We start from the raw sequence: 18841 nt of genomic DNA on the forward strand, positions 1-18841 counted from the left end.
ACTATTAGTTATATTGTAGCTATCTTAGGGTTTATTTTATAGGTAAGTATTTAATTTTAAATAGGAATAATTTAGTTAATTGTAGTAATTTTATTTAGATTTATTTAAATTATATTGAAGTTAGGGGGTGTTAGGGTTAGACTTAGGTTTAGGGGTTAATAACTTTATTATAGTGGTGGCGATGTTGTGGGCGGCAGATTAGGGGTTAATAAATGTAGTTAGGGGGCAGCAGATTAGGGGTTCATAAGTATAATGTAGGTGGCGGCGGTGTCCGAAGGGGCAGATTAGGGGTTAATAATAAAATGTAGGTGTCGGCGATGTCAGGGGTGGCTGATTAGGGGTTAATAAATGTAAGATTAGGGGTGTTTAGACTCGGGGTTCATGTTAGGGTGTTAGGTGTAGACATAAATGTATTTTCCCCATAGGAATCAATGGGGCTGCGTTAGGAGCTTTATGCTGCTTTTTTGCAGGTGTTAGGTTTTTTTCAGCCGGCTCTCCCCCATTAATCCCTATGGTGAAATCGTGCACGAGCACGTTTTACCAGCTCACCGCTAACGTAAGCAGCGCTGGTATTGAGCTAAGTTGTGGAGCAAAATGTTACTCTTGGCTCACTTTTTTGCGGCTAACGCCGGGTTTCTAAAAACCCGTAATGTCAGCGCTGTCTGCAAGTGAGCGGTGAGGGAAAACTGCTCGTTAGCACCCCTCCTAATGCAAAACTCGTAATCTAGGTGTATGTTTTTATGGATCATTTGTTAACAACACTGGGCATTTTGTTTTTAATGGAAATGTGTTAACTTTACTAAAATCTTTGTACAATAATCTAAATTATGAGATTCTTTTTATGGGGCAAGAGGAAAAAAGCTTGAATAAGATTAATGTTGAAAAGTAATGCAGGAAGGGATACTAAACCCAATTTTTCTTTCATAGTTTAGATACATCATGTAATTTTAAACAATTTTCTAATTTACTCCTATTATCAATTTTCCTTCGTTCTCTTGTTATCTTTATTTAAAAAGCATGAATTTAAAGCTTAAGTGACGGCCTAATTTAGGTTCAGAACCCTGGATAGCGCTTGCTAATTGGTGGCAACAGCAAACCAATAAGCAAGCATGACCCAGGTTCTGAGCAAAAAATGTGCAGTCTTCTAAGCTTTAAATTCCTGCTTTTTAAATAAAGCTCACAAGAGAACAAAGAAAATTTGATAATAGGAGTAAATTAGAAAGTTGCTTAAAATTGCATGCTCTATCTAAATCATTAAAGAAAAAAATTGGGTTTAGTATCCCTTAACCCCTTAACGACCAACGATGTATGGGGTACGTCTTGCAAAAACATGCAGTTAACGACCAAGGACGTACCCCGTACATCGTTGGTCTTTGAAAGCAGTGGAAGCAATCCTGATCACTTCCAACTGCTTTCATGTTATATCGATATTGAGGCATCCTGCTATAACACTTTTTAGCCGTCCGATGCAGAGAGAGCCACCCTGTGGCCCTCTCTGCATCGGCCATCGATGGCCATGTTCATTGGTGGGTGGGAGCTGATCCAGGGAGGCGGGTGGGCGGCCATCGGTGGGAAAGGGGGGCGGGACGAGTGCGCGCGCATGCGCGGGTGTGCGAGCGTGCACGCGCACACCCGCGCACATAGTGTAGGGTGGGAACCCTACACTATGGAACAAATGTAAGTGTGTAAGGTGGTACTCGGTGGGAGAGAGGGTGGGAACATTACTAATTTTTGCTATCTGGGAGAGGGTGGGAGGTTGGGGGTTGAGAGGGGGCAGCTACACTACAGAAAATAATATTTTTAAAATAAAAATTTAGAAAAAAACATATTTGATTTCAAACTGGGTACTGGCAGACAGCTGCCAGTACCCAATATGGCGCACAATAAGGCAGAGAGGGGGGGAGTTAGAGAGCTGTTTGGGGGGGATCGGTGAGGTTGGGGGATAAGGGGGGATCCTACAGAGCAGAATTATTATTTAAAAAAAAAAATCCCCAAAAAAACTCTTATTTTAGTACTGGCAGTCTTACTACCAGTGCTTAAGATGGCGGGACAATTGTGGGGTGGGGGAGGGAAGAGATCTGTTTGGGAGGGATCAGGGGGTGTGATGTGTCATGTGGGAGGTTGATACCTACACTAAAGCTAAAATTAACCCTGCAAGCTCCCTACAAGCTCCCTAATTAACCCCTTCACTGCTGGCCATAATACATGTGTGGTGCGCAGCAGCATTTAGCGGCCTTCTAAATACTAAAAAGCAACGCAAAAGCCCTATATGTCTGCTATTACTGAACAAAGGGGATCCAAGAGAAGCATTTACAACAATTTGTGCCATAATTGCACAAGCTGTTTATAAATAATTTCAGTGAGAAACCTAAAGTTTGTTTAAAAATCTGTGAAAAAGTGAACTTTTTTTTTATTTGATCACATTTAGCAGTGAAATGGTGGCATGAAATATACCAAAAAGGGCCTAGATCAATACTTTGGGTTGTCTACTACATTACACTAAAGCTAAAATTAACCCTACAAGCTCCCTAATTAACCCCTTCAATGCTGGGCATTATACATGTGTGGTGCGCAGCTGCATTTAGCTGCCTTCTAATTACCAAAAAGCAGCGCCAAAGCCATATATGTCTGCTATTTCTGAACAAAGGAGATCCCAGAGAAGCTTTTACAACCATTTATGCCATAATTGCACAAGCTGTTTGTAAATAATTTCAGTGAGAAACCTAAAATTGTGAAAAATGTAAAGTTTTATTTTTATTTGTTTGCATTTGGCGGTGAAATGGTGGCATGAAATATACCAAAATGGGCCTATATCAATACTTTGGGTTGTCTACTACACTACACTAAAGCTATAATTAACACTACAAGCTCCCCAATTAACCGCTTCACTGCTGGGCATTATACACGTGTGGTGCACAGTGGCATTTAGCAGCCTTCTAAATACCAAAAAGCAACGCCAAAGCCATATATGTCTACTATTTCTGAACAAAGGGGATCCCAGAGAAGCATTTACAACCATCTATGCCATAATTGCACAAGCTGTTTGTAAATAATTTCAGTGAGAAACCTAAAGTTTGTGAAAAAGTGAACAATTTTTTTTATTTGATCTCATTTGGCGGTGAAATGGTGGCATTAAATATACCAAAATGGGCCTAGATCAATACTTTGGGATGTCTGCTAAAAAAATATATACATGTCAAGGGATATTCAGGGATTCCTAAAAGATATTAGTGTCCCAATGTAACTAGCGCTAATTTTGAAAAAAAAAAGTGGTTTGGAAATAGCAAAGTGCTACTTGTATTTATTGCCCTATAACTTGCACAAAAAAAAACAGAGAACATGTGAACATTGGGTATTTCTAAACTCAGGACAAAATTTAGAAACTATTTAGCATGGGTGTTTTTTGGTGGTTGTAGATGTGTAACAGATTTTGGGGTTCAAAGTTAGAAAAAGTGTGTTTTTTTCCATTTTTTCCTCATATTTTATAATTTTTTTAATAGTAAATTATAAGATATGATAAAAATAATGGTATCTTTAGAAAGTCCATTTAATGGCGAGAAAAACGGTATATAATATGTGTGGGTACAGTAAATGAGTAAGAGGAAAATTACAGCTAAACACAAACATCGCAGAAATGTAAAAATAGCCTTGGTCCCAAACGGACAGAAAATGGAAAAGTGCTGTGGTCATTAAGGGGTAAAAAAAATAATTTTTCCTTTTCAATCTTTGTAACTATTGTGCTGTGAAATAATTGAACCAGGTACATAATACTCAGTAAATGCTAAGAGCAGTGCACAAACTCATATACAACTAGCTCTAATTGGCCACACGTAAGGGACATAAGATACACATGCCAAGACTTTATGTAAGTTTGTAAACATAATTGGCAGAGTTTTGAAAATCATTAACTGAAAAAATTGAGTTTGTATGCAGCTATTTTTAAATTCACTACAGAATTGCTGATATGTGCTGTGACATAAAATTATTTCTTAAATGTCACTAAACTATCCTAACGTCAAACCAGAAAGGCAATTTGACAGCCATTTCAGTGCGCTCGCGTATACGTCATATTAGATGCGCTGTAGCTGATTTGTCCCTTCGCGGTTGCCGTAGATTTTGCATCACTGGCAGCATAAGTGGTTGTTTGCGGGCGCGGTTCGGTACCGTACAAGTGAGCAGTGAGGGTACAGTAAGGTGAGTGAAGGCTGCTAAATGTAGAACCATACAGGGCACGGATCATTGTACACTAGAACTTTGTCTACATTGCTTGGATTCGGAACTACCATTGTCAAACAGGCGACGGGGCATTCTCAGTGCTGTGGGGTTAATGCCAAGGCTAGAAGATACTGCCAATAAGCCGTGGGTAGGAAACGTGTTTTACGTCATCGTGTCACGTTACGGGCACCTGGTAAAGTGCCAGCATTACAGCAGCAAATGCTCTTTTGTTGCTCTGATTCTATTGATCAGGGCCTGGTACCAAACTGCACACCTCTTCCCAGTGTTTAGCCTATTGGCTGCCAGAGAGGACTGCAGAGCATTCCTTTCTGACAGCTAAGAGCTGATTACTCTTCTCTTTCTTTATGTTACTTGTTTGCAATCAGACACAGTTCTCTAAATTCTGGAAGTCTCAATAGCACACAAGACCCTCGCTCATTATTTCTTTATTCTGCAAAGCTGTAATGATGCTTTGGGACACTTTTCCCTTCCAGGAATTAATGATTAAACATCAGGACTTGGGGTGTGGCTGCTTTGACTCATTGTATATCATGAGCTCATGTTGTTAAAAATCTTTGAGCATAGGAAGCACAGCTGTCAGCTAGAGGAAACTGCATTCAATCTAATTTAATTAAAAGGGGATTTCTTAACTACAAAATTCCTTCAGTTTTTAAAAATACAAACAAACATGAAAAACAAAGCTGCAAGTATTAATTGTTTATAGTCTCAAATGTGGTGTTATATATTTTTAAACACTCTGACCAGTGACTACTTGGCATTCTACATAAGCAATTGCTGAGGGTGTATTCCTTATTGCTAGCTCCCTTTATTTGATGAAGCAATATGTGATTTACTTTTTTTTTAACTGATATCATTGGTCTGCTGTGTATGTCACTTTTCATCTAGGTCAACAATTCTTCATATGAGCACATCACTTGACCTGTGCAACATGTGATTGGCTAAATTGTGCTGCCCACATCATTGTCATTTCTTTGCCGAAGAGGGGACATACAACAGGTTTAGATCTGTGCATATCTTAAAAGGGCTAATTAATTAAAAATAGTTTGCATTAAAAAAATGTTTAAAAATTGCTGGCAAGTATTTTTTAAAAAATGAATTACATAGCTAAACTGCATGGAGAAGCCAACTCCTCCCCCCCCCACCAGTGTTTAGGCACAGGTATTGTATTTCAACTGAGTTCACAGCTTCTAGGCATGCTCCAGCAGATAATCCCTATGCATTTTTGCATTCTACCAAAACAACAATAGATATAGATACAGTCATAGAAGGAAATGTGTAGGAGGAGTTAGAGCTTTACTATTCAGAAACTAAAAAGAAAGGGTTAATAGCGAGGCACTGCAGTATACATTTGCAGGTAAAGTAATTAAAGTACATATTATATTATTTTGTCTCTACCCCAACTTGTTTTATGTCCATTAATTTCGAGTTTTTGTCTGACGCTGAATGGAATATATGGGGATAATAAAGAAGAGTAGGAACACTAAGTTCCTCTAGGGGGCTCTCTATATTAGACAAATACAAATAAGTAATATATCAATATGAGCATTAGATATAAGATAAATGTCACTAGGTGGAAGGACGGGAGATATATTATATTATATTATATATATATATATATCTATACAATGTCAGGTTTCTGTGATGTAAAAAAAAATTAGACAAAGATAAATGATTTCAGAACTTTTTCCACCTTTTTTTATTTTTTTTTTATTTTCAAAAGCTTTATTAGAATATCTGTAAGTTTACAACATAGTTTATAAAACATAATGCAACATTAAATCAAAACAATGTTTAATTGCCTCACATCGATACATCCTATAACAGTGGGTTAGTTTGCTCAACTGTATGTTCAGATTCCCCCCCTGTGGCACTTTTCCCGTAATCCCTTTTTCCACCTTTTTAATGTGACCTATAAACTACACAACTCAATTGAAAAACAAACTCAAATCTTTAAGGTGGAGGGAAGTAAACAAAAAAAACTAAAATGTGGTTGCATAAGTGTGCAAATCCTCTTATAACTGGGGATGTAGCTGTGTTCAGAATTAAGCAATCGCATTCAAAACCATGTTAAATAAGTCATCACACACCTGCCATAATTTAAAGTGCCTCTTATTAACTCTGAATAAAGTTCAGCTGTTCTAGTAGGTCTTTCCTGACATTTTCTTTGTCGAGTCCTACACAAAAGCCATAGTGCGCAGAGAGCTTCCAAAGCATCAGAGGGATCTCATTGTTAAAAGGTATCAGTCAGGAGAAGGGTACAAAAGAATTTCCAAGGCATTAGATATACCATGGAACACAGTGAAGACCGTCATCAAGTGAAGAACATATGGCACAACAGTGACATTACCAAGAACTGGATGTCCCTCCAAAATTGATGAAAAGACGAGAAGAAAACTGGTCTGGGAGGCTACCAAGAGGCCTACAGCAACATTAAAGGAGCTGCAGGAATATTTGGCAAGTACTGGCTGTGTAGTGCATGTGACAACAATCTCCCTTATTCTTCATATGTTTGGGCTTTGGGGTAGACGGCAAGACAGAAGCCTTTTCTTACGAAGAAAAACATCTAAGCCCAGCTAAATTGAGCAAAAACACGTCTGAAGTCTCCCAAAAGCATGTGAGAAAAGGTGTTATGGTCTGATGAAACCAAGGTTGAACTTTTTGGCAATAATTCCAAAATATATGTTTGGCGCAAAAACAACACTGCACATCACCAAAAGAACACCATACCCACAGTGAAGCATGGTGGTGGCAGCATCATGCTTTGGGGCTGTTTTTCTTCAGCTGGAACTGGGGCCTTATTCAATTTAGAGGGAATTATGAACAGTTTGGAATACCAGACAATATTGGCACAAAACCTTCAAGCTTCTGCTAGAAAGCTGAACATGAAGAGGAACTTCATCTTTCAGCATGACAACGACCCAAAGCATACATCCAAATCAACAAAGGAATGGCTTCACCAGAAGAAGATTAAAGTTTTGGAATGACCCAGACCTGAATCCAATCGAAAATCTGTGGGATGATCTGAAGAGAGTTGTGCACAGGAGATACCCTCGCAATCTGACAGATTTGGAGTGTTTTTGTAAAGAAGAGTGGGCAAATCTTGCCAAGTCAAGATGTGCCATGCTGATAGACTCATGCCCAAAAAGACTGAGTGCTGTAATAAAATCAAGTTGCTTCAAAAAGTATTAGTTTAAGGGTGTGCACACTTATGCAACCATATTTTATTTTTTACTTCCCTTCACCTCAGGTACTCAAACACAAAATTAAAACTTTTCTCTGAAATAGAGTCCCAATATCCAGAATCACAGTATGTATACTGTAAATGATGAACTTGTGTAATATAAAGACAAATCCTTATGCCCTTTTTTTCTTTTGTTCCTTTATGGATGCACAATACAGATGCAGCTCCAATCTCACTTCACGAAAGGGTAATGAAGAATCCTATACTAACAAATCAGAGGGTGCTTCATGTGCATAAAAGTAATTAAATGACCAGCAAAAGTAATGGTTGTGCAAGGTACTAACAATGTGTAGCAGGACTCTGTTGTGTTGATAGGTGCGTTCTGGAGACTCGCAGTGCTCCAGCTCACTGAGCTACAGTAAAACGGCTTCCTCCAAAGGATCAAGGAGGTGGGATTCAATTTCTACAAACCAAGTGTAAATGTATGAACATCAAAAGTTTTATATAAAACCTTTTTAAAAGTATTGCTAAAAACAAAGGGTTGAAACATTCAGTGCCACAATGTGATGTAATGCGTTTCTCTGCTAACACAGCGGTTTCATCAGGCATAAAAAATATGACTGTTTTATCAATACTTTTAAAAGGTTTTATATTAAACTTTTGATCATACATTTTACACTTGGTTTGTATGAATTGAATCCCACATGCTTGATCTTTTGGCGGAAGCAGCTTTACCGTAGCTCAGTACAGTACTGTAGATTTTGCAGCGACAGCGTTTAAGCCTCTCCTGGCATCCTTTTGCGCATATTAGCGCCATCACCTGGACGGACACACAATCCTGATTCTGTACACTCAGGTCACATTTGTTTTGTTTTTTTTCCCCGCTGGCAGCCAGAGCACAGGTCAGTGTTTTTTTTTTTTTTTTTTTGAGGTAAACAATAAAATAGTACAGCGTAGTCACTTATATTAGTTCTCAACCTGTGAGAGCAAGATACAGTAGTTTACAATATTGTTAGAATACATATCGTTATAACCGACAATCTCAAAGGGCATGAATGATAACATACAATTCAATAGCTAGAATTAACATAGATCTAAGCGCCAAAGGTCGTTCCAGTATGGTAATGCTACCTATGTGATTGATTAGGGCGTAAAACAAACCTCAGTTTTTCAAATTAGTAATTATCATACACTACAGAGAGATCAGCCTACGTATCAATTTCAGAGTAAAGTACTGTTATATATGTAGATTCGGGTATAGAATTGTAGTATTATGGTGGGAAGATAAACCATGGGCTAAAAAAATTAGACAGACGTATAAATAAAATGTATAATGAAAAGTGACCGCACCACCTCCTAAATCTAAACTGTGGTATGCTCTGGCATGGGAAAAAGTCCGGTCCAAGACTAAATACTAATATAATATACAATAAATCCCAGCCACTGAGTCTTATAAATCTTTCAACAAAGTACTTTTAATTAAGTACAGTATTTCACACTATGAAATAATGACATAGGAGAGTGTTCAATGAAAGTTCACTCAGATCCACACATACTCCATCCACCAAACAACATCCGTACCAACCAATCAGCAATAATATGAAAAATAAAAAATAGAAATAAACAGAATAATAATCACACTCCCAGGGCGTCCCCAGGGAGTGAAGACAAGCACAGCCTGTAACAATCAAGTGACTATATCACATAAGAACCCAACAGGGTTGTAGCAAATAGAAAAATATCCACTTTATCCGTGACCTTGGAAAAGTTCCTGCAATAAATGTATCACACTTTATTCCGGATGCTTAGAAAGAGTCTGTTATATTACAGTTGCAATTATTCTCCGGTTACTTTATTAATAGTGTATTGAAACAGTCACAGAATGAAAAAAAAATGTTACATTTGTAATCCTTGGTTAGCAATTCACGGAGAGACCAAAAGCACATACACCACATATGTAATTGGACACTACTTGAAACTTGAGATGAAAATATCAATGTTGTGACTTTAAATGTCCCTCCAAAGAAACTGTCGTGTGACTGGCCACAGATATAAGATGTACTAGACAATGTACAGGGAGATATACTTGTGATAATGGACCAACCTCACACCCTTTGTATTTCATTCACAGTATCCCTTATTCAAAGAAACACAACTTGCTCCACATTCATAGGTAAAAATGCTGCAAATATTTTGTATCCTTTATATAGAGTAGCAGACTCTAACATGCAGCTTGGGCCGCTAAAGAGTAATGGATAACAGTGTTACCTGCTTCAACGAGTGCTGATATTTCAGGTGATGCCGTGAGACTTAATCACCGATGTATGCTTCAGTGTGGTAATGGACCGCTTTATCGAAAAACTCCAATCTCACCTCTCTTGTCAAGTTACCGTTCACCGAGAACAAACACTGTGGCTAAGACTACACAAACAGGTACCGGTGGTAGCATCTTACTATTTCCGACGCGCGTTTCGGGACTCCGTCCCTTTCTCAAGGAATGTGCAGGTACTTGCGGGGAGGTGCTATTTAAACCTGAATTAGTACATACCTATTGGATGTTCGCAAACACACCCCCACTCGCATCACACATTTACACATGAAGTTGTCATTATTGCTTAGCTTGAAAGTACGAATGTACTTAAAACTCACGAATAGTTTCCCAAAATAATTCAAAATAACAAAAGCACCAGTATTGCTATCATAAAGAACATACACGAGCCTATAATGCATCAAATGCCTAACAAAAAGTGCACCCCTCATGAGTAATTCTAACTGCAATTAGCATGCGGGAAACTGACTACCACTCAGTGGTTAGTACAATAAGATCACATTTATTTTACCTTATTGCAATTATAGCCAAGTGAGCTTCCTGGATACTATATCGATTGTAGATCACAAATCAAGAAGTGACTTGTTCACTAAAGAAACAGACAGGAATAATACTCTATTATATGAGAGTTTCCATCCTCCCTCTCTAATTAAGAATCTCCCACTGGGTCAGTTGCTGCGTACTAAAAGTATTGTGGATGATCCAGCTATTTGCTTACAAAGACTAGACAAAATGTCAAAACATTTTTTGAATAGAGGTTACCCAATGGAAATCCTGACACATAATATCAATAAGGTTGCGAATATTGATAGGCAGAGTCTGTTAATTAAAAAAACCTCGAGAACCAAAAAAATTCTCTGTACCATTTGTCAGCCATTTTGGTCTTCATAGTAAAGTTCTTAAGAGGATGATATTACAACACTGGCATCTACTGAGAGAGGACACCAAAGTGGGCAATATTTTTCCTGACATTCCATTGTTCTCCTTCAGGAGAAATAGAAATCTAAGAGATGAACTGATACGTGCAGATTGGGGTTCGATGAAGAAACCAATCAAAATTACCAAAAAAAGGCTCTTTTCCTTGCATGAATTGCGCTTTATGCCACTCAATGCAACAAGGTGACCATATCACTCATCCCCTTTCGGGAAAAAGGATTCCCATTAAAGGGAGGTTTTCTTGCAATTCGAAATATGTAATATATGTAATCAAATGTCCATGTGGTTTGGCATATGTGGGGGAGACCACTCAAACGGTCCGTGACAGGATACGTCAGCCTAAAGCAGCCATAGGTAAATATGACGAAGACGCACCTGTGGCACATAACTTTACTAGAGTTGCACACAACAAAAGTCAGTTGAGGTTCCAAATCATTGATGGGGTACCCCCATTACGTAGAGGTGGGGATAGACAGAGAATGTTATTCAGGAAAGAAGCCCAGTGGATTAGGCAACTAGACACTATGGCCCCCAAAGGCCTAAATAGGGATATCTCTTTTGGCAATTTCATTTGAATTTCCTATTCTAAACCTTCTCTCTATACTAAGACCGTTCAATACCATATATACAGTTATAAGGTATATAGTACACTATACATAGAGGTCTCTCTGTTAAGATTTTGTAAATTTGCAATTCAAGCACTATCTAATTTGGCTGCAATTACTATGGATCATATTTAGTTTAGATGAAGATAAAGGATGGGGATTGGTCCTTTTAAAATACAAACCCTAGTACAGTTCAATTAAAGTGACTGTATGTTTTAGTAATACTAGAGATATTAGGCAAGGACTGCCCCTTTAAATTTATATATAGCACGTAAAAACTATTTTGTTTTTATATTCTTTTGTCAAGAATGATATGTTTCTGTTATTTGGTGGAATTTTTGAGTCTTCTTGAGACAGACTGGGATGCTATTCTTTTCTCTTTTTCGACGTGGGATGTTACTCTCCGCTTTCTACTTGAGCGTACATATATGTAACAGTGACGTGCAGTGAGGTCAGAGGTTGGTGAGGCACTGGCTAGGATACGTAATATACCTATGTATAAAATAGCTACCTAATCCAGTGTCTATATACCTACCAATACAGATATGGTTCTAGAAAAGCATGGAATAAAAAAGGTCAAAAGTATACTCTTGCTCATCTGGAGTGGTTTAGGAGTACCGGTTTGATTATGTGTTTAACCTCACTGCAGGGTTTAATAGAAATCTTGCTATTTTATGTGATGGTATTCATGTAGTCAGCCAGCAAGACCATGAAATACTTGGTAATAATATATAGTAATATATATATATATATATATATATATATATATATATATATATATATAATATAGTATTTCATGGTCTTGCTGGCTGACTACATGAACACAATCACATAAAATAGCAAGATTTTCTATTAAACCCTCCAGTGAGGTTAAACACATAACCGAACTGGTACTCCTAAACCACTCCAGATGAGCATGAGACACAAATACCTTAGTAAAGATTTGAAAATGTGTCAAACCTCTCTGCAGGGTTTAATAGAACATTTTCTATTAAACCCTGCAGAGAGGTTAAGTATGCATTATGTAGCCACCAATCAGCCCCTAGAACCTAGGTTCTTTTAGGCATACAATAAAAAAAATGTACCTTTAATTTTGATATTGAAAGTGGACTTAAATTTTCTGTGGATTGTCACACACCCACAAGCCTACAAATTAAATAGTATGTTATTCAGCACTGGAACATTGTTTTTAATATCCCTCTTTTTAGATGCCACAAAAAAAAAAAATGTCACTTTATTGTAAAATGTATAGAGAAGTCATTGATGATTCAATCCAAATTATGTTTATGGGCTGTATGAGTCAGTGAATCATTTATTATTTATCAGACCCCAGATTTCATATTCTTATAAGTATTTATTTATTTTAATGTATCTCTTACTGTGTCATGCCACAGTGCAGTGCAAAAGAAGCATTAAAATTCCACAAGGAACACACAAACCTGGATGATATCTAATCTCCTATATCAATGCAGATAAATAGTGTTAATTCAAGAATATTTTTCTTTAAGCTGCTAGTCTACAGACTGCAAACTCTCATTCATACAAGTACCAGCAGCCAGCTTTACTCACTTCCAAGTTCCTCATTCCGTTTTTTTCTTTAAGTTGCTAAAGACTGTTCCCTCTCATTCATAGAAGCACCAGCAGCCAGATTTACTCACTTCCAAGTTCCTCATTCCATTTTTTCTTTAAGCTGCTAAAGACTGCTCCCTCTCATTCATAGAAGCACCAGCAGCCAGCTTTACTCACTTCCAAGTTCCTCATTCCATTTTTTCTTTAAGCTGCTAAAGACTGCTCCCTCTCATTGAATGAGAGGGAACAGTCTTTAGCAGCTTAAAGAAAAAACGGAATGAGGAACTTGTTAGTAAAGCTGGCTGCTGGTGCTTGTATGAATGAGAGGGAACAGTCTTTAGCAACTTAAAGAAAAAACGGAATGAGGAACTTGTTAGTAAAGCTGGCTGCTGGTGCTTGTATGAATGAGACTCATTCATAAAAGGACCAGCAGCCAGCTTTACTCACTTCCAAGTTCCTCTCCTGTCTCCTCGATATCTTAAGTTCCTAGCAGCCACAGCCACACACAGTGAGTGACAGTATTTTCCACCCACTGCTCCCTGCTAATTTAAAGAATTATTAACCGGATCGGTCCTCAGGCATGTAATCATCTGATTCAGAATCAGATGATCACATGATGAGTACCGGTCCGGTTAATAATTCTAAGGCAAGCTCCCTGCTGCACTAGTAACTAACGGTCAGAGTAAAAAATGACAGTGCACACTTCTTTTTTACCCCCTCCTAGGCCGCATACCCATTATTAGTATTATTACATAAGTCAGTCTCTTACTTGCAGGGTAATGGTTGTCGTCCGCTCCTCAGTCAGGGGCAGGCAGCAGCTGATATGCTGTCGCAATCCGGATTCTCCTCTGTGTTTTTTGGATGTTTGGTGCTCACTTGCTCAGTGACTAACAGGCAGGACTGTCTCTCTGTCACTGTTGTTCCCGCCACACTGTTTGTTCTTTGCGCATGCACAGTGCAGCAGGGACACAACTCCGGTCAGTACGTTCTCCTGGTGCTGTCAATCACCAGGAGAAAATACATGACCGGACTTGATTGGCTCCCAGGAAAATACGAGGCCTCATTAGAGATGCCTCTTTAATAGTTTTTTCAGCCGCGCTGCAGCTCCCAATCACCACCGGGTGGTGCAACAGAGCAGCTAGTCTTAAAATCAATTGAAAATATTGCGCAATAGAGAGAGAGCAGAACCAGCTGCCTCTATTGCGCAATATTATAAAGTTTGAAGAAAAAAAAATTAACTTTTTTTTTTTTTTTAAATAAATTTTTTTTTTATTATTTCAATTTGCCCCAAATGGCAGGTGCGGCAGTGCCTCACTTGCCTCCTATGAGTGCACGTCACTGATATGTAATCACTGTTACCAGTGGTTCTTGGCTGTCTCAATATTCGATTAGCCTACTTAGTGGGCAATGGGGATCGTTGTTGTAGGTTTCTTAAGGCTATAATTGCAATGAGGTAAAATAAATATGTGATCTTATTGTACTAACCACTGAGTGGTAGTCAGTTTCCCGTATGCTAATTGCAGTTAGTTAGAATTACTCATGAGGGGTGCACTTTTTTGTTAGGTATTTGATGCATTATAGGCTTGTGTATGTTCTTTATGATAGCAATACTGGTGCTTTTGTTATTTTGAATTATTTTGGGAAACTATTCGTGAGTTTTAAGTACATTCGTACTTTCAAGCTAAGCAATAATGACAACTTCATGTGTAAATGTGTGATGCGAGTGGGGGTGTGTTTGCTAACATCCAATAGGTATGTACTAATTCAGGTTTAAACAGCACCTCCCCGCAAGTACCTGCACATTCCTTGAGAAAGGTACGGAGTCCCGAAATCCGCGTCGAAAATAGTAAGACGCTACCATCGGTACCTGTTTGTGTAGTCTGAGCCACAGTGTTTGTTCACGGTGAATGGTAACTTGACAAGAGAGGTGAGATTGGAGTTTTTCGATAAAGCGGTCCATTACCACACTGAAGCATACGTCGGTGATTAAGTCTCACGGCATCACCTGAAATATTAGCACTTGTTGAAGCAGGTAACACTGTTATCCATTACTCTTTAGCGGCCCAAGCTGCATGTTAGAGTCTGCTACTCTATATAAGGATACAAAATATTTGCAGCATTTTTACCTATGAATGTGGAGCAAGTTGTGTTTTTTTGAATAAGGGATACCGTGAGTGAAATACAAAGGGTGTGAGGTTGGTCCATTATCACAAGTATATCTCCCTGTACATTGTCTAGTACATCTTATATCTGTAGCCAGTCACACGACAGTTTCTTTGGAGGGACATTTAAAGTCACAACATTGATATTTTCATCTCAAGTTTCAAGTAGTGTCCGATTACATATGTGGTGTATGTGCTTTTGGTCTCTCCGTGAATTGCTAACCAAGGATTACAAATGTTGCATTTTTTTTTCATTCTGTGACTGTTTCAATACACTATTAATAAAGTAACCGGAGAATAATTGCAACTGTAATATAACAGACTCTTTCTAAGCATCCGGAATAAAGTGTGATACATTTATTGCAGGAACTTTTCCAAGGTCACGGATAAAGTGGATATTTTTCTATTTGCTACAACCCTGTTGGGTTCTTATGTGATATAGTCACTTGATTGTTACAGGCGGTGCTTGTCTTCACTCCCTGGGGACGCCCTGGGAGTGTGATTTATTATTCTGTTTATTTTTGCCTATTTTTGGTTTCTATTTTTTATTTTTCATATTATTGCTGATTGGTTGGTATGGATGTGTTTGGTGGATGGGGTATATGTGGATCTGAGTGAACTTTCATCGAACACTCTCCTATGTCATTATTTCATAGTGTGAAATACTGTACTTAATTAAAAGTCCTTTTGTTGAAAGATTTATAAGACTCAGTGGCTGGGATTTATTGTATATTATATTAGTATTTAGTCTTGGACCGGACTTTTTCCCGTGCCAGAGCATACCACAGTTTAGATTTAGGAGGTGGTGCGGTCACTTTTCATTATACATTTTATTTATACGTCTGTCTGATTTTTTTTTTTTAGCCCATGGTTTATCTTCCCACCATAATACTACAATTCTATACCCGGATCTACATATATAACAGTACTTTACTCTGAAATTGATACGTAGGCTGATCTCTCTGTAGTGTATGATAATTATTAGTGTGTGTGTGTATATATATATATATAAGGGTCTCTCACCCATGATGTTCTATCCCATAGTTGGTATGAATATTCACATAACTCTATGGCATTAGCACACTAGGGATTGGTCAATAAGTGTAAAAATTGTCGCTATTAGGGGAATAAGGGATAGGCTTAATAGTGAGGAAGCAAACTGTATAAAATCACTTTAATGTCGGGTGAATCAGAAATGTTCGCAAAAGCAAGTGGTATGTACCTTATGGATTCTATTAAGGTTGTATACTATACTCAATCAAAAGCTTTTTCTTGGCTAGAGAGCATGGACTGTGGTGTGTGAAGATTGAAAAGAATGATTTGTGGACTATATCCCTACTGCATATATCTTCGGTGTCTGAGATGAGGTATCAATTAGATGATCTGCTATATATAGCCACTATAGCTTTTCTGAGCACCTGGACTCGGTTGCTTCCAAAATCTATATACAGTATATAATGATTTTTGTGGATGTGGACCATAGGATGCGTTTTCCTGTGGTTAACATGTAACCATATTGGGGGGGCGGAGCTAGCTGTAAAAGAAATAGAACGGAATGAAGCCGCTAAAACCTATATTTTAGCATGTGACTAGAGAGGTATAACGAGTAGTAAAAGACAATCTCTTTAATGTCACATTTTGAGCTATCAACTTCAAGTATGAAATACAGATTAGCAAATAATGTACAATATATAAATCTCCAGAGTCACTCCCAATCACCATAGACAGACATCATAAGGTCAAAACATTCTCGAACATAAAAAAATCTAAATATATTCTGTGCAATAAGAAGGTTCATAGCTAAGTTTTGACTGCCATCCAGTGGTGAAAGTTGGGATTTATAGTCTATCTCAAAATAATTTGCTATTAAATCTCTAGATAACTTTGTTTTATAATCAAGTAATTGTCCCATATATAACTACAGATCCATGTTTTCTGACATATGTCTTCACAATAAGTTCCTGTTGTCTCACATCTTATTAAGTCACCATATTCAAGAAGTGGTGTAGTCACTTTCATGTGGGGCGAAGTATCTTACCCCACTCCGGTGTTCCAGATGGCCTGTTGTAAAGAGGTTACATGTGGCGGCAGTAAGATTCAAAGGTCAGTCGCTTCAGACTCCAGGGGATGCTGATCTATGAAAAGAACCAGTGCAGCAGATCTTATTACTCCGTGCGCACACCTAGTAGACTCCTCTTCAAGGAACATCCATATACAGAAGAGGCGAAACGTGGCCGAATAGCTAGGGCCCCTCGCCACCGGCCATATTTCATTGTGACAGAATGCTGGAACGGCTTGTAGGATGCTTTCTTCCAGTTCTGAAATATGTACGTTCAGATCCTGTGGAGTAGCACAACTATGGGGTAGAGCAACGGTTGGGGTGCGAAAGGTGCATAAAATGTCCAGTCCAGGGGAAGCAAAAAGCGTACACTTAACTATGACCCTAAGAGTAGTCGTGGATGTGTGATCTTTTGTAAACCTCAATCGGCCTATCGGGTTAACTCCTGGATCCATTTCACAATTAAGCAACTCGGTTGTAGTTCTAGGGGTACGTGGTGTCTTCTCAGTGGAAAGCTGGAGGTGAGAACCCAGTTGACACGCTGCATCATGATCCGATGTATTGTCACAATACCTTAAGGTCTCTTTCTTCACAACAAGCAGTGGCGTAGCTTTTCATTTTGTGTACATAAGTGACTGCATCTGCGGTAATCATCATGGGTTCCGTCTTGTCAGCATACCACTTGGAGATCTTTACATTCCTCGTATGGTGCGCTGTGATTGCTGAAGGCCTCTGGTTCCCTGTCACCATTTTGAGGGCCTTGTGGTGCAGAGAAGTTTTGAAAGCATTGCCTTATTAATATTTTCAGATCATATCTCCTGCTCTTCTAATACATCATTGATCACATCTTCTAGCAGGCCCACTTCAGTATTCATCTTCTTGCCATATGTGAGGACAAATAAAATTTTGTGTAGTAAGTGTGCGGCAGCTTAAAGGGACAGTCTACACCAGAATTGTTATTGTTTTAAAAGATAGATAATCCCTTTATTACCCATTTCCCAGTTTTGCATAACCAACACAGTTATAATAATATACTTTTAACCTCTGTGATTATCTTGTATCTAAGCCTCTGCAAACTGCCCCTTTATTTCAGTTCTTTTGACAGACTTGCAGTCTAGCCAATCAGTGCCTGCTCCCAGATAACTTCACGAGCACAGTGTTATCTATATGAAATATGTGAACTAACACCCTCTACTTGTGAAAAACTGTTAAAATGCATTCTGAAAAGAGGTGGTCTTCAAGGTCTAAGAAATTAGCATATGAACCTCCTAGGTTAAGCTTTCAACTAAGAATACCAAGAGAACAAAGCAAAATTGGTGATAAAAGTAAATTGGAAAATTGTTTAAAATTACATGCCCTATCTGAATCATGAAAGTTTATTTTGGCCTAGACTGTCCCTTTTAAGACCTGCGTTCTGTCCAATGACGTGGCCGTTTGAGTGGACAGTATAGGCTAGAAAAACACCCTAGGACGCTTTATCGGTTCTCCTCTAGAGCTGCTTATTAATACATCCTCTATAGATTTGCAAATGTCGAATAAAGGCTTTAAAATATTCATAAAATCTATATGAGGTTCAGGAGCTTCCCTAAGATGCGTCCTGCCAGTTCAATTCTTTGCTCCGCCCCCACTTTAACATTTTTAAAACAAATTTGGCATCCTTTTAACTGCAATTATTTTTCAATAGTCAAACTCCACTTGCCTTATTTAGTGGAGCCAATCTGGGTTTTAGTCCACATACAACAAGTCTAGCCACTTTCTTAAACT

The 18841-nt window shown here is 38.3% G+C and overlaps 1 protein-coding gene across 1 annotated transcript in view; it reads left to right on the forward strand.

The window, feature by feature from the left end:
* Positions 1-4101: 4101 nt before the first annotated feature.
* The window catches only part of DYNC1I2 (dynein cytoplasmic 1 intermediate chain 2), a gene marked incomplete in the record, with an annotated part of 278955 nt that continues 264215 nt past the window's right edge, over positions 4102-18841 (forward strand). Inside the window, 1 exon segment of the mRNA XM_053698430.1 lies at positions 4102-4194.

Source organism: Bombina bombina, chromosome 1 (assembly GCF_027579735.1).
Source record: "Bombina bombina isolate aBomBom1 chromosome 1, aBomBom1.pri, whole genome shotgun sequence".
Classification (NCBI taxonomy): domain Eukaryota; kingdom Metazoa; phylum Chordata; class Amphibia; order Anura; family Bombinatoridae; genus Bombina; species Bombina bombina.